This window comes from Oryctolagus cuniculus, chromosome 10, assembly GCF_964237555.1.
Source record: "Oryctolagus cuniculus chromosome 10, mOryCun1.1, whole genome shotgun sequence".
NCBI lineage: Eukaryota > Metazoa > Chordata > Mammalia > Lagomorpha > Leporidae > Oryctolagus > Oryctolagus cuniculus.
Genome location: NC_091441.1, coordinates 120412197 through 120429413, shown reverse-complemented (window position 1 = coordinate 120429413; position 17217 = coordinate 120412197).

Below are 17217 nucleotides of genomic sequence, written 5' to 3'. Positions count from 1 at the left end.
TATATGAAAACTTGCCATCTTTGTACAAATACCTGTTTGTTTATTTGAAAGAAAAAACATCAAAGAGAGAGAGAGGGAGAGCGGGAGAGGGAGAGAGAGAGAGAGAGAGAGAGAGAGAGAGAGAGAGAGAGAGGTCTCCGAAGTGTGGGTTGATTACCTGGCCCTCAACAGCCAGGGCTCTACCAGATCAAAGCCAGCAAGTTAAAATTGCATCCTCGTTTGCCATGTGAGTGGTGGGGCCCAAGTATGTGAGCTATCATCTGCTGCCTTCCTGGATGTGATAGCTGAAGCTGGATTGCAAGTGGAGTGGCCACTTTTTTTTTTTTTTTAAGATTTATTTATTTATTTGAAAGTCAGAGTTACAAAGGGAGAAGGAGAGAGAGAGAGAGATCTCCTATCTACTGCTTCACTCCCCAGATGGACACATTGGCTAGGGCTGGGCCAGGCTGAAGCCAGGAGCCAGGGGTTTATTCCGAATCTCCCAGGTGGGTGGCCAGGACCCCTAGCACTTGAGCCATCTTTCACTGCTTTCCCAGGCCACCAGCAGAGAGCTGGATTGGAAAGTGCTGCAAGCATCAGTTTTGGAATCCAGTATATTCCAGCAGGTGGCAGAGTTTGTGTGTGGAGTCCGTGAGTGGTGGAGGATCAGTGTGCGTAACTGCACATCAGCAGTAAGTACCTGGGAAGTGAGCTCTAGTGCGCCACCATGAGCACGCAGAACGCATGGCAAGTGTTCGGTAGGTGGCAGCTGTTTTCCTGATTTTGCAAATAAGGTTTAAAGAGTGAGTTTTGGTTTTGTTTTTGAAATCTATCTCTATAACTTACTCAAAGCTAGCAGCTCTTAAATCCGTTTTTGTGGTGTAACCTGCATTTCGCCCTGTGCCAATGAATGCCACCCTTTGTTGTCCGTTGCTGTTAACAGGTTTTTTTTTTTTTTTTTTTGACAGAGTGGACAGTGAGAGAGAGACAGAGAGAAAGGTCTTCCTTTTGCCGTTGGTTCACCCTCCAATGGCCGCCGTGGCCGGCGCGCTGCGGCCGGCGCACCGCACTGATCCGAAGCCAGGAGCCAGGTGCTTCTCCTGGTCTCCCATGGGGTGCAGGGCCCAAGGACTTGGGCCGTCCTCCACTGCACTCCCTGGCCACAGCAGAGAGCTGGCCTGGAAGAAGGGCAACCGGGATAGACTCCGGCGCCCCAACCGGGACTAGAACCCAGTGTGCCGGCGCCGCTAGGCGGAGGATTAGCCTAGTGAGCCACGGCGCCGGACAACAGGTGTGTTTTCAGGGTGAGGCCTGGACACACCTGGCTAGGAATTTCTCAGGTTTCTGGCTGTGTATGGTTAGCTGAGATTTCATATGCTGTTCCTTCCAGCTCAAGAGTTTTCTTGGTGCTTATAAGTGTGTTCTACTTAAACAGAAGAGGTACTTCAGGATCAGGTCCCTTTCCTTTGGGTTGTTCTGTGTATCCGCTGAGGACTGGGGAGGCTTTGCTTCCTGGGGATTGTGTGGTCATAGGGTACAGCCTTTACCTGGGCTACACCTGCCTCCCTGCTCTCTGAAGGGTGTGAGCTTGGCAGCTGTTTGTGGGGCTCACTGGAGTTTGTGTGAGGGTACTCTCTGGATGCAGAGGGGAGGGGAGGGACCGTTCACCCCTACTCAGCACAGGGGTCCTGCATTTTAGTTAATGTTTGGAGGGGTGGAGGCCAAACCAGCACATGGTGTCAACCTGGGGGCCAAGCGCCCTCCCAGCCCTCTGGAAGCAAGACCGCAGGGAGCCAGGTGAGCGTGAACCCGGCTGGGGCTGCAGCTTCCCACTTGCAGGCAGCGAGCTCTTGGTCACTGAGTGTTGCCAGCAGGGACAGACCCCGAGCTGGATGCTGCCTGGGCTTGTCCTCTGCTTGTCCGAGGCCTAATCTTCGAACGCATTTGAAAACAGCTTTTGGTCTGGCCTCTGATAATTTCCAAGACCTCTTCTTTAGGTTTCAGCTTCTTTTTTAATGACCCACAAAGAGGCAACTGCTTTTTAATTTGAATTCATTTTGATGCAAATGTCTGTGGCCTCCCTGCAGGCACAGCCTGTGAGTGGGTTTGTCTTGGAGCTGGGATGCTTGAGGATTGCCCAGATTTCCTTCATTTGCAGAAATGTGCAGGCTGCCCCCCCCCCCCCCCCCCCACTTTTTAGCATTCTGGGCTGGGCACTGTGCCAGACTGCGGGGACCCAGAGCTGAGGACGACAGGGGTAGTCTCTACCTCACAGAGTGCACCTGCCAGTGGGAGCACAGGGAGAAGTGGAGACTGGGGGATGGGGCTGTGGCATGGCAGGTTCAGCCTCGGGTGCAAGCATCCCACACGGGCATCGGTTCACGTGCCTGTTACCGGTCATGGAGGAGATGCCGTTCCAGGAGCGAGCTTTGTGGATTCTTTTGCTCAGCTTAGAATAGATAGAAAGCTGGGAAACAATTTGCAAGGGGCAGGAATTTTTATTTGACAGAAAGGGAACTTTTATTTCATGGCGTCTGGTCGGAGAGCAGACCAGGCGAAGTGCCCGAGTGGGATCCCGGCTTTGAGTAAGTGTCCCGGGTTCCTAAGGCATTACTCTCTGTTTGAAGTAGGCAGGCATACAGGTTAAAATTGATTAGGTTTGTGAGCTGGAAGACCATGCCTTCACCACACCCCTGTGTGACCTCATGCCCCTACCTGGCCACACCTGGGTGCCCACCAGCCAATCAGGTTAATTAACCACTCCCCTTTGGAAGGGGGTTAAAAGCCTGGGACACAGTGTTGTCCTGCCCATATCTTCTTCCCTGGCCTCTTGCCAGGAGGGGGCTTGCTGTAGCCCTGTGCCTCCATGGCATGTGGCCTTCAGGCCACCCGCCCTAGGCTTCCTGGCCTAGATGCTCCTCCACATGGCTGGTTCCTGGTGCTCGGTATGAACCCAGAGTTACCTCTCTTAGATAAAGCTCTCACTCTCCTATGCATCTTTTGCACTAAATAAAAGCTTAAAATGTACCATGCTGCCTCGTTTATCTGTGCCAGTATTTAGAATTCTCTAAATTTAGGCAAGAACCCTCTCAGGCTTATTAATATTGGAGATTTATTAATAAGTGTATAGTGATATCATATGGCACCCCAAATTCCAGTAACATGTGGCATCCCAGATGGCACTTCTGGGGAACACTGAGGATCCACGTTTTTGTATAGAATTTAGGGGGTCATTCCCGATAGCATGTTCACTGGGTCATCCTATTGGGGTGCCCATTGGATGGGGGTTCACGCACTGTACGTTGATTGGCTTGGGGTTCATGGAGATAGCAGGGGTCTCCTGAGGACTGTCTCTTTACAGGCTCAGCCCCCTCCTCTGCTAGCTCTGGATGGAAGACCACAACTAACTTGAAGGTGATTTAAAGCAGCAAGGTCACAGTGCAGGACAAGAAAGCAGGGGAGGTGCCGGTTGGTCAGGAGCAAGCTTTCCAGCCACAGCTGGCAACCTGCTTAGGAAGGACGTTCTGCCCACGTCTGAGGGGCCCACAGACCCCCAGCCCCACTGGATGGCCTAGGTCCCAGCTGCTCCACTTCTGATCCAGCTCTCTGCTGTGGCCTGGGAAAGCAGTAGAAGATGGCTCAAGTGCTTGGGCCCCTGTACCCACCTGGGAGACCCAGAAGAAGCTCCTGGCTTCTGGCTTTGGATCGGTGCAGCTCCGGCCATTTCGGTCATCTGGGAGTGAACCAGCAGATGTAAGACCCTTATTGCCCCCATCCGCCCCCCATAACTCTGCCTTTCTGTAACTCTGCTTCTCAAATAAATAAATTAAAAAAATTAAAAAATTTAAAAAAGACATGGTAAGTGAATTTTTTTTTCTAAATTCTGTTTATTTATTTGAAAGGTAGAGCTAGAGAGAGGTAGAGGCAGAGAGAGGTTTTCCATCCGCTGGTTCACTCCCCAGATGGCTGCAATGGCTGAAGCTACACCGATCCGAAACCAGGAGCCTGGAGCTTCCTCCAGGTCTCCCACGCTGGTACAGGAGCCCAAGCACTTGGGCCATCTTCCAGCGCTTTCCCAGGCCACAGCAGAGAGCTGGATCAGAAGTGGAGCAGCTGGAACATAAACCAGTGCCCATATGGGATGCCGGCACTACGGGCGGCAGCTTTACCTGCTCGCCACAGCACCAACCTCCCGTATAGACATTTTGAGAGATCGCTTTATTGAAAGTGAGGGTGAGAGTCATTCTTTCCCAATGGCCTTGTAGAATTTCTGATGCGGGAATCTTAGGGCTGATGTTGGTCCCACGTCTTCAGTGCTCCGCTGGCTGAACATCACCGCCCTGGGGATTAAGCTGTCAGCACAAGACACTTTCATGGACACACTCAGACCATGGCCAAACCTTAACACAGACCACACCAGCCCTAAGATTCCGCATTCCTGGTGCCACAAAGCAGGCTTAGCCTCCCTGCCTCGTGTGCCCTTTGCCACACTCTGTTCTGAAGTTGTGTGTGGCCCCTTGAGGCTGGAAGGAGCGGTTGGCGTGGGTGTACTTTGGTTTACTGAGGCATTTTTGATGTTGCCATTGCTACTCCTTTAAAATTCTTGAGAATGGAAAGTCCTCATGTTTCCTAATTGGGAGGACTATTTGGGGAGCGTCCACCGTAACCTCCCATGTGCTTTGAAGACAGCCGATCTGCTGCCTCAGAGAGCAGCTTCCCTCTTAAGCACTTTTGGAGGAGCTGTGCCTGGTAATGCCTTTTCTTAAATTCAGCTGTTTGATGACTGTATCAAGCACAGTTGCTCTTCGGAGATGCTTTGGGCAAGTCTTTCCAATCCACACATTCTAGAATTACAGTCCTTGAAAGTCAGCCACCTTCAATAGTCCTTTTTTTTTTTTTTTTAAGATTTATGTATTTGAAAGTCAGGGTTACACAGAGAGAGGAGAGGCAGAGAGAGGTCTTCCATCCACTGGTTCACTCCCCAAATGGCCACAACAGCCAAAGCTGAGCCGATTCGAAGCCAGGAGCTTCTCTGGGTCTCCCACATGGGTGCAGAGGCCCAAATACTTGATCCATCTTCTACTGCTTTCCCAGGCCACAGTAGAGAGCTGGATTGGAAGTGGAGCAGCTGGGACTCGAACCTATGCCCATATGGTATGCCAACATTGCAGCTGGCCGCTTTACCCACTATGGCTCAGCGCTGGCCCCAGTCCATGTTTTCACACGGTTCTCTGCTCAGGATGTACACTGAAACGTGTCTGCTCAGTGGAATCTGTCTCTGCTCTTGGTTATCTAGGCTGCACCTCCACCTTCAGTTAAATGCGCTGACAGAACACTTTCAGTGTGATGAAGCTGCCAATTGAAAAAAGTGATTTTTTTTAAAACCTTAAGCACAAAATTAAAACTAGTTGCTGACTAAATGTTCATATAAGAAAGGCTCATATAAGACATAATTGTAGCTGGTGTTGCGGCTCACTAGGTTAATCCTCTGCCTGTGGTGCCGGCACCCCAGGTTCTAGTCCCAGTCAGGGCGCTGGATTCTGTCCTGGTTGCTCCTCTTCCAGGCCAGCTCTCCGCTGTAGCCCGGGAGGGCAGTGGAGGATGGCCCAAGTGCTTGGGCCCTGCACCCATGTGGGAGACCAGGAGGAAGCACCTGGCTCCTGGCTTTGGATTGGCGCAGTGTACCGGCTGCAGTGCACCAGCTGTAGTGGCCACTTGGGGGGTGAACCAATGGAAAAAGGAAGACCTTTCTCTCTGTCTCTCTCTTTCTCTCACTGTCTAACTCTGCCTGTCCAAAAAAAAAAAAAAAAAAGACATAATTGTTAAAACCTAGCAGTTTTTTGTACTACGCCAGCAGAAAAATTCTTGTGGTCTGAAACTGGATTTGGGGGTCGGTGCTGTGGCTCAGTGGGTTAAGCCACAGCCTTCAATGGTGGCATTCCATATGGGCTGCACCACTTCCAATCTAGCTCAGTGCTAATGTACCTGGGAAAGCAGTGGAAGATGGCCCGAATTCTTGAGCCCCTGCACCACATGAGAGACCCCAAAGAAGCTCCTGGCTTTGGCCTGGTCCTGTCCTGGCTGTTGCGACCATTTGGGAAGTGACCCAATGAATGGAAGATTTCTCTCTGTCTCTGCCTCTCTCTCTGTAACTCTGCCTTTCAAATAAATAAATAAATCTTAAAAAAAAAAAACCCAGAAACTGCATTTGTATTTACTCTACTTTTTGAAAACACTTGCAGTCATTTTGGAATACAATGAAATATGTGAAACAAACTCCTTTGTGTTTTGCTTTGTCGAATGAATCATTTGAGGCAGTGTCTTGGGTTCCATGCATTCTTTTTTCGGTTACTTGTTCACAGAGGAGGTGGTATGGGTCAGTTCAGCAGGTTCTTAGGAAGTCTGTCACACTTGGGTTGGGGTGGTGTACGGTCCTTGCCCCTTTCTGGCTGACATCATGAAGTCAGAGGACAGATGTGGATAGAGAGCTTGGTAAGGAGCAAGATGGGAGGGAATATCTCTAGGATTTTGGCTCTGAGGTGTCCAGGGAATGCCCCATGGACACGGGCATTGCTGTCTGGTGCTTAGCAGCGAGGTCTGGTTTGGGATATGCACTGGGGAGGGGTCAGCGTGTGCGTTGTATTGAAAGTCTGGGGAGGATGTGAGCAGAGTCGGGTGTGAGGGGAAGGCTAAGGTGTAGTGTGTCAACACTGACATTTCTAGTGGAGGAAGGAAGAAGGGACCTGGAAGGGAGGTGTCTTAGGAGCAGCAGTTAGGAACGTGGGAGGGAAATGGGAGACTGTGGGTTCCTTCTCCCCGATCCGCTGGAGTCTGCCCTCCACTGCCGAGGAGTCTGGATGGATAAGGAGGCAGTGGTTGAGGAGAACGAGGACAGAGCAGAGGGATCCCGGGGCCAGAAGCCGAGCAGACTGACTCCATCCATGCCCTGACCAGCACGTACACACTAAACAAGACAGGGCGGAAGCGCCTTCTAGCAAATACTTGCCAACACACAAGATTTTGCTTTTGACAAAAACAAGTTGGAAAAGCTCGTTAAGACTGCTGCTGCCTTCATAGTAGCCAATGCCTAACCATTGCATTTACTCTTTGGAGAGGACGTGTTGAAGACCGACAAACACCCCTAGACTGCAAGACCTCAGCGGCTTGGTTTCTCTCTACAGGCTGTTTCCTTTGCTCGGAGCTTCTGTGTCTTCTACTAAAAAAGTTTGCTTCTTCTCTCCTCGTATTTTGTCTGGTCTTGAAAATTGTCATTGACACCAGGATACCAACTGGGATTCATCTCTCCAGTTCCCCTGCATCACACCGATACAGACTCAGAAAGTTTATAATGAACAACTTGTTGGTAACCCTGCTGGAACACAATACACTCCTTCCCTTCTTTCTTTATAATGAGTTTTATTATAGAAAATTTCAAACATACACGAATGTGATAGGACAGTATAACAAATGCTCATGAACCCATATTCTAGCTATAATAATTGCCATCAGTTTTGCATCTTTCTGAGTCTTATTATCTTATTGTACCTTTTAACTTCAGTGTTCAAAACCAAGCTTCATTGGAAACAGTAAGTGTTTGTGCAGCCAGCAATGGATAAAATGAACAGGTCACCTTATAGGATACTGGGTAGGGAGATACAGAGTCAGAGAGACTCAGAGTCACAACAGTTAGGTCCAGACAAGCAGGCGTGTGTGTTCCTGCCTCACTGTAGCGGAGCCAGGGGACCTGTGTGCTCCAGTGGTAAGTGATGAGCAATGGGACCAGCACAGTCCAGGTTGTGTTGGAATTCTCACTCTCCCATTGCTTGCTGTGACATTTCATCCCTGTTGCAATGAAAAAAACAACTTAATCTTTTAGAATTGTGTGACACAGGAGAGAAAACATAAAGGTCTCAGCACAGGTCTGATGTCATCGTCAACATCATGATCATTGTAACCGTAATCAACATGGTGATCTTCCTCATCTTTGTTGTCGTCTTTCTAATCTTCATCCCTGTCATAGCTGTCGTCATCTTCATTATCTAATTTTCACACTCATTTTCATCATGATGATGATGACATCATACTTTGTTCATTACCATCTTTATCACCACAATGTTCATCATCATCTTCATCCTCTTCCTGATCATTGTCGTCATCCTTGTCTATCCGTCTCTCCTCCAGGAAAGCTCTCTGATTTCTGGAGCAGACGTCTGTGCCCTCTGCTCCCACACACATGACCGTGCACTACCCTTATTTCACAGCACAGAAACTGAAGTGTAGTAGAGTCATTAAGTATTTGCCCAAGCGCTCACAGGCATTGAAGTGTGTAACTAGGACGCAGGCCTAGCTCTCTAATCCCAGCTGCTCAGCAACCTTTATGTTGCCTTGCAAACTCACAATGAGTACTGCTTTGCCGCAAGTGAGCTGAAGCCTTTTCTGTTAAAAGAATATATGAGCATATACACATTCATATAATTACAGTGAAATTAGGCTCTTTTTTGTCTTAACTATCTTCTCATCTGCCATAATGACCTACTTTCCGTTGCTACTGAAAACTAGCTAAATGAGGACATTTGTTGCTGCTGCAAATGAAATGAACTTGTGTGAAATTACAGCAAAGCACTGACCTCAGGGCCTGAGATAAAACTGTGCCTATAAACTTCTCACTTCACTAGATTTCACAAGATTTTCCAAATAGAGACGCAGGACTGAAATGCATCTGAGAGCTGATCTGTGTCCAGTCATTAAAAGCCATGTGCAGTTGTGCCTCCCCTGGTCTCCCACATGGGTGCAGGGCCCAAGCACTTGGGCCGTCCTTTACTGCCTTCTCAGGTCATAGCAGAGAGCTGGGTTGGAAGAGGAGCAGCCAGGACTCAAACTGGCACCCACATGTGACTCTGGTGCCACAGGCAGGGGCCTAGACCACCATGCCACAATGCCGGCCCTGATTTTTATTTTTTAAAGATTTATTTATTTGTAGGGCAGAGAGAGAGAGAGAGAGAGAGAGAGAGAGATCTGTTTGCTGGTTCACTCCCCAAATGACTACAGTGGCCAGGGCTGGGCCAGGCAGAAGCCAGGAGCCTGGAAGTCCGTCCAGGTGTCCCACATGATAGGGTCCCAAGGACTTGGGCCATCACCTTGGGCTTTCTCAAGCACAGTAACGGGGAACTGGGTCGGAAGTAGAGCAGCCAGGAAGTGAACTGGCACTCATGGGATGCTGGTGTTGTAGGCATTGGCTTGAGCCACTATACCACCATGCTGGTCCCAGTATATGGACTTTAAAAATGGCCCTTTTGGTGTTTAGATGGTCTTTTAACAACACACTGTGGAGGTGTTCTCCAGCATGGCTGTATTGGTGGAAACTGGCTCAGCAGTACGTGGTCCTGCTTTGCTTACAGTCTTTGTGCATCATGTGAGGCCTGTGACCAGGACAGTGAACTGGCCAGAGTGACGTTTGTCATTTCAGGGCTAGAACATGTGATGGCCAGCGTGAGGCCTTGCAGTGCACTTTAGCCAGGCATAGGGTACCCTTCCCAGGAGAGCCTTTCGTCACCTGACTCACGGCCAGTGTGGACGGTCGGTGGGTGAGGCGCTGACTTCTCTTGGGAGAAGGCTCTGATGTGCTGGCCTGGGCCTGGGTGATCTTGACTCCTGCCATAACAGGTGTGAGACTGATGTCTGTGTGCGTTTTCTCCACAGTCTTGGTGGTTGCTAAGGAAAAGACAACTCCTCCTCAAGGTTCCGAAGGCTGGGAGGTCCAGGGCCATTTTCGGTTGCTGTCGCAGAATCCCTGGGGATGCATCCCTTCCAAAGCACAGGATTTATTTGGGCGACACAGCATGGTGCCCCCGCCCAGTGAGTGCCCCTGGCTGTGTCACAACAAAGCAGAGAAATGGAAGGGGAAGCGGCTCTTACAGAAGGACTCAGGCACCTGCTCCTGCGAGAAGGCAGTGCCCCCCACTGAAATCTTCTGGGGGTGTTGGTCTATGCCTTGATGACTCTAAAGCATTACCATGCTGCAGACCAAGCTCCCAGTGCATGAAGTTTGGGGGTCCCTCAGGCCACACCCGACCCTGAGCAGCCCTCTTGCTGCACCGTCACACAGGGAGGGGGAGAGACAGACAGCAGCGTCACCTCTCAGTGCCATGGCGAGTGCTGCAGCTCTGTTCTGGAACTCCGGGAGGCCTGCAGTGTGCCTCTGTTAACCTTGGTGCTGGCTTTGCGCTGAGATCTGTTTTACCAGGTCAGTAATAAATCCAGATCTCTTTCTCTGCTGTTGGATTGTCTTTGATGGAATGTTGATTTTGTCAGTATGCGTGCAGTGTGTGCCTGGGGTCTCCTTCTCCTTCCTGACTTGATTGACAGAGATTTTCAGGCTGATGCTATGTGAGTGAGGTCCACAGATTCTGTGTGTAAGTGGTTTATTTCAAGCCAATGTTAATTTGATGAATTGGAAAATTTTCCTTATTTTTTTTACTTTCTTCAAGAGTATAAATTAATTTGTATATACTCATATTTTATGGGTTCATTAAAATTTTCCTGTAAAGTCATCTTTTTTTTTCAGGCAAGTGGGATATCATTTGACTCTTTACCCTTTTTTTTTACAAATATTTTGGGGAGGATTTAGTTTGCTTAGATTTTTAAAATCTCTTAGTTTTGATAACATATTTTCCTAGAAAGTTTTAAATTTTATCTGACTTCAAACTTGACTTTGATGAAGTTGAGCAACGTTACCTTTTATGATTTTTAAAAAATATTTATTTATTTATATGAAATGCAGAGTTATGGAGAGGCAGAGGCAGAGAGAGAGGGGCCTTCTATCCGCTGGTTCACTCTCCAAATGGTCTCAATAGCTGGAGCTGCATCAATCTAAAGCCAGGAACCAGGAGCTTCTTCCGGTCTCTCGTGTGGGTGCAGGGGCCCAAGGACTTGGGCCATTTTCCACTGTTTTCCCAGGCCATAGTAGGGAACTGGATCGGAAGTGGGGCAGCTGGGTCTTGAACAGGCACGTGTATGGGATGCGGGCACTGCAGGCAGCGGCTTTACACGCTACGCCACAACACCGGCCCCAAACTTTGATGATTTTTATAATTTATAGCTTATGGGACAATATTATGCCCTTTATTTATTGTGTTATGAAATTCCCACCTTTGCTTTTAGGCTAGTGCTGTGTTTTGTTTAATTTTCAAGGAATGACTTTTGGAATTTTAAGGTATGTATTTATTTTTAGTTTTAGTATTTTCTGTTAAACTCATTAATTTAACATTTTATGTTTGCTCTTTCTTTCCATTTTTCACATATTTAAAATGTTTTTGAGTCCATTGTGTAATGTATCATTTTCCAATCTTTTTTATTAAGGGAAAATACATTTAAGATTCAATTTTACTTAGAACTGCTTTAGGTGTATTCTGTTCTTCTTTAAGTTTTTCATTATTTGTATTCATTTACTTTTTTTAACTTTTATTTAATAAATATAAATTTACAAAGTACAAGTTTTGGTTAGTAGCGGCTTTTTCCTTCCATAACCACCCTCCCACCCACAACCATCCCATCTCATACTCCCCCTCCCACCCCATACCATTCTTCATCAAGATTTATTTTCAATTATCTTTATATACAGAAGATCTACTTAGTATATACTAAGTAAAGATTTCAACAGTTTGCACCCACACAGAAACACAAAGTGTAAATTACTGTTTGAGTACTAGTTATACCGTTAATTTACATAGTATAGCACATTAAGAAAAGAAATCCTACATGGGGAGTAAGTGCGCAGTGCTTCCTGTTGTTGATTTAACAATTGACACTCTTGTTTATGGCGTCTGTAATCACCCTAGGCTCTTGTCATGAGCTGCCAAGGCTATGGAAGCCTCTTGAGTTCGCCTACTCCAATCTTTTAGACAAGGTCATAGTCAAAGTGGAAGTTCTCTCCTCCCTTCAGAGAACGGTACCTCCTTCTTTGATGACCTGTTCTTTCCACTGGGATCTCACTCACAGAGATCTTTCATTTAGGTCATTTTTTGTTGTTGTTGTTGCCAGAGTGTCTTGGCTTTCCATGCCTGAGAAACTCTCATGGGTTTGTCAGCCAGATCCGAATGCCTTAAGGGCTAATTCTGAGGCCAGAGTGCTGTTTAGGACATCTGCCATTCTATGAGTCTGCTGTGTATCCTGCTTCCCATGTTGGATTGTTCTCTACTTTTAATTCTATCAGTTAGTATTAGCAGGCACTAGTCTTGTTTATGTGGTCCCTTTGACTCTTAATCCTATCATTATGATCAATTATGAACTGAAACTGATCACTTTGACAAGTGAGATAGCATTGGTAAATGTCACCTTGTTGGGATTGAATTGGAATCCCCTGGCACGTTTCTAACTCTACCATTAACGGTAGTCTGAGTGAGCATGTGCCAAACTGTACATCTCCTCCCTCTCTTATTCCCACTCATATTTAACAGGGATCACTTTTCAGTTAAATTTAAACACCTAAGAATCATTGTGTGTTAATTAAAGAGGTCAACCAATGGTATTAAGTAGAACAAAAAATACTAAAAGGAATAAAGTAGTAAGTTGTTCCTCAACAGTCAGGATAGGGCTGATGAAGTCATTGTTTCTCATAGTGTCCGTTTCACTTCAACAGGTTTCCTTTTAGGTGCTCAGTTAGTTGTCAGCAATCAGGGAGAACATACGATATTTGTCCCTTTGGGACTGGCTTAATTCACTCAGCATGATGTTTTCCACATTCCTCCATTTTGTTGCAAATGACCAGATTTCATTTTTTTTTTACTGCTGTATAATATTCTACAGAGTATATATCCCATAATTTCTTTATTCAGTCTTCTGTTGATGGGCATTTAGGTTGATTCCAGGTCTTAGCTATTGTGAATCCAGCTGCAATGAACATTGAGGTGCAGACAACTCTTTTATTTGCCAATATAATTTCCTTTGGGTAAATTCCAAGGAGTGGGATGGCTGAGTCGAACAGTAGGGTTATATTCAGGTTTCTGAGGAATCTCCAGACTGACTTCCATAGTGGCTTGACCAGTTTGCATTCCCACCAACAGTGGGTTAGTGTCCCTTTTTCCCCACATCCTCGCCAGCATCTGTTGTTGGTAGATTTCTGTATGTGAGCCATTCTAATCGGGGTGAGGTGAAACTTCATTGTTGTTTTGATTTGCATTTCCCTGATGGCTAGTGATCCTGAACATTTTTTCATGTGTCTGTTGGCCATTTGGATTTCCTCTTTTTTTTTTTTTCAATTTAAACTCTATTCTTTTTTTTTAACTTTTATTTAATGAATATAAATTTCCAAAGTACGATTTATGGATTACAATGGCTTCCCCCACATACCGTCCCTCCCACCCACTACCCTCCCCTTTCCCACTCCCTCTCCCCTTCCATTCACATCAAGATTCATTTTCGATTATCTTAATATACAGAAGATCAGCTTAGTATACATTAAGTAAGGATTTCAACAGTTTGCTCCCACAAAGAAACATAAAGTGAAAAATAATAGATGATTTTTTTTAAATGATGATGAAATCAGATCAGACCTATTGTCATGTTTAATCCCAGTGAGAGTCAAGTTGGGAGTTGATAATTTCTTTTTTTCTTTTTTTTTTTTTTTTTACAGAGGATCAGTTTAGTATACATTAAGTAAAGATTTCAACAGTTTGCACCCCCATAGAAACCAAAGTGAAATATATTGTTTGAGTACTCGTTGTAGCATTAAATCTCAATACACAGCACATTAAGGACAGAGATCCTACATGAGGAGTAAGTGCACAGTGACTCCTGTTGTTGACTTTACCAATTGACACTCCTGTCTATGGCATTAGTAGTCTCCCTATGCTCCAGTCATGAGTTTCCAAGGCTGTGGAAGCCCTCTGAGTTCTCCGACTCTTACCTTGTTTAGACAAGGTCATAGTCAAAGTGGAGGTTCTCTCCTCCCTTCAGAGAAAGGTACCTCCTTCTTTGAAGACCTGTTCTTTCCACTGGGATCTCACTCGCAGAGATCTTTTTGCCAGAGTGTCTTGGCTTTCCATGCCTGAAATACTCTCATGGGCTTTTCAGCCAGATCCGAATGCCTTTAGGGCTGATTCTGAGGCCAGAGTGCTATTTAGGACATCTGCCATTCTATGAGTCTGCTGAGTATCTCACTTCCCATGTTGGATCACTCTCCCCTTTATTTATTCCATCGGTTAGTGTTAGCAGGTACTAGACTTGTTTATGTGCTCCCTTTGACTCTTAGTCCTTTCATTATGATCAATTGTGAACTGAAATTGATCACTTGGAATAGTGAGATGGCATTGGTACATGCCACCTTGATGGGATTGAATTGGAATCCCCTGGTATGTTTCTAACTCTACCATTTGGGGCAAGTCAGCTTGAGCATGTCCCAAATTATACATCTCTTCCCTCTCTTATTCCCACTCTTATGTTTAACAGGGATCACATTTCAGTTAATTTTTAACACTTAAGAATAACTGTGTATTAATTACAGAATTAAACCAGTCATATTAAGTAGAACAGACAAAAAAACTACTAAGAGGGATAATGTATTAAGTTGTTCATTAACAGTCAGGGCTATGCTGATCAAGTCACCATTTCCCATAGTGTCCATTTCACTTCAGGAGGTTTCCTTTTTGGTGTTCAGTCAGTTGTCACCGATCAGGGAGAACATATGGTATTTGTCCCTTTGGGACTGGCTTATTTCACTCAGCATGATGTGTTCCAGATTCCTCCATTTTGTTGCAAATGACTGGATTTCGTTGTTTCTTACTGCGGTATAGTATTCTAAAGAGTACATATCCCATAATTTCTTTATCCAGTCTACCGTTGATGGGCATTTAGGTCGGTTCCAGGTCTTAGCTATTGTGAATTGAGCTGCAATAAACATTAGGCTGCAGACCGCTTTTTTGTTTGCCAATTTCATTTCCTTTGGGTAAATTCCAAGGAGTGGGATGGCTGAGTCGAACAGTAGGGTTATATTCAGGTTTCTGAGGAATCTCCAGACTGACTTCCATAGTGGCTTGACCAGTTTGCATTCCCACCAACAGTGGGTTAGTGTCCCTTTTTCCCCACATCCTCGCCAGCATCTGTTGTTGGTAGATTTCTGTATGTGAGCCATTCTAACTGGGGTGAGGTAGAACCTCATTGTTGTTTTGATTTGCATTTCCCTGATTGCTAGTGATCTTGAACATTTTTTCATGTGTCTGTTGGCCATTTGGATTTCCTCTTTTGAAAAATGTTTATTGAGGTCCTTGGCCCATCTCTTAAGTGGGTTGTTGGTTTTGTTTTTGTGGAGTTTCTTGATCTCTTTGTAGATTCTGGTTATTAACCCTTTATCTGTTGCATAGTTTGCAAATATTTTTTCCCATTCTGTCGGTAGCCTCTTCACTTTCCTGACTGTATCTTTTGCAGTACAGAAACTTCTCAATTTGATGCAATCCCAATAGTTAATTTTGGCTTTGACTGCCTGTGCCTCCCGGGTCTTTTCCAGAAACTCTTTGCCTGTGCCAATATCTTGAAGGGTTTCTGCAATGTTCTCTAGTAACTTGATGGTGTCAGGTCGTAGATTTAGGTCTTTATGGATTTCCTCTTTTGAAAAATGTCTATTGAGGTCCTTGGCCCATCTCTTAAGTGGGTTGTTGGTTTTGTTTTTGTGGAGTTTCTTGATCTCTTTGTAGATGCTGGTTATTAATCCTTTATTGATTGCATAGTTTACAAATATTTTTTCCCATTCTGTTGGTTGCCTCTTCATTTTCCTGACTGTTTCTTTTGCAGTACAGAAACTTCTCAATTTGATGCAATCCCAATTGTTAATTTTGACTTTGAATGCCTATGCCCCCAGGGGCTTTTCCAATAAGTTTTTGCCTGTGCCTATATCTTGCAGGGTTTCTCCAATGTTCTCTAATGATTTGATGGTGTTGGGTCATAGATTTAGGTCTTTAATCCATGTTGAGTGGATTTTTGTGTAAGGTGTAAGGTAGGGGTCTTGCTTCATGCTTCTGCATGTGGAAATCCAGTTTTCCCAGCACCATTTGTTGAATAGACTGTCATTGCTCCATTAATTGGTTTTAGATCCTTGATCAATTATAAGTTGGCTGTAGATGTTTGGATTGATTTCTGGTGTTTCTGTTCTATTCCATTGGTCTATCCATCTGTTTCTGTATCAGTACGATGCTGTTTTGATTACAACTGCCCTGTAGTATGTCCTGAAATCTGGTATTGTGATGCCTCTGCCTTAGAATTACAGACCAATTTCCCTGATGAACATAGACGCAAAAATCCTCAATAAAATTTTGACCAATATAATGCAGCAACACATTAGAAAGACCCTCCACCCAGACCAAGTGGGATTTATCCCTGGTATGCAGGGATGGTTCAATGTGCGCAAATCAATCAATGTGATACACCACATGAACAGACTGCAGAAGAAAAACCATATGATTATCTCAATAGATGCAGAGAAAGCATTCGATAAAATTCAACACCCTTTCATGATGAAAACTCTAAGCAAATTTGGTATAGAATTAACATTCCTCAATATAATCAAAGGAATTATGAAAAACCCACAGCTAACATTCTATTGAATGGGGAAAAGTTGGAAGTATTTCCACTGAGATCTGGTACCAGACAGGGATGCCCACTCTCACCATTGCTATTCAATATAGTAGTGGAAGTTTTAGCCAGAGCTATTAGACAAGAAAAAGATATTAAAGGGATACAAATTGGGAAGGAAGAAGTCAAACTATCCCTCTTTGCACATGATATGATTCTTTATTTAGGGGATCCAAAGAGCTCTACTAAGAGACTATTGGAACTCATAGAAGAGTTTGGCAAAGTAGGAGGATATAAAATCAATGCACAAAAATCAACAGCCTTTGTATACACAGGCAATGCCATGGCTGAGAAATAACTTCTAAGATCAATCCCATTCACAGTAGCCACAAAAACAATCAAAGACCTTGGGATAAACTTAACCAAGGACATCAAAGATCTCTGCAATGAGAATTACAAAATCTTAAAGAAAGAAAGAAATAGAAGCGGATACCAAAAAATGGAAAGATCTTCCATGCTCATGGATTGGAAGAATCAATATCATCAAAATGTCTATTCACCCAAAAGCACTTTATTTATTCAATGGGATACCAATCAAAATACCAAAGACATCTTCTCAGATCTGGAAAAAATGGTGCAGCAATTCATATGGAGGCACAGGAGACTTCGAATATCTAA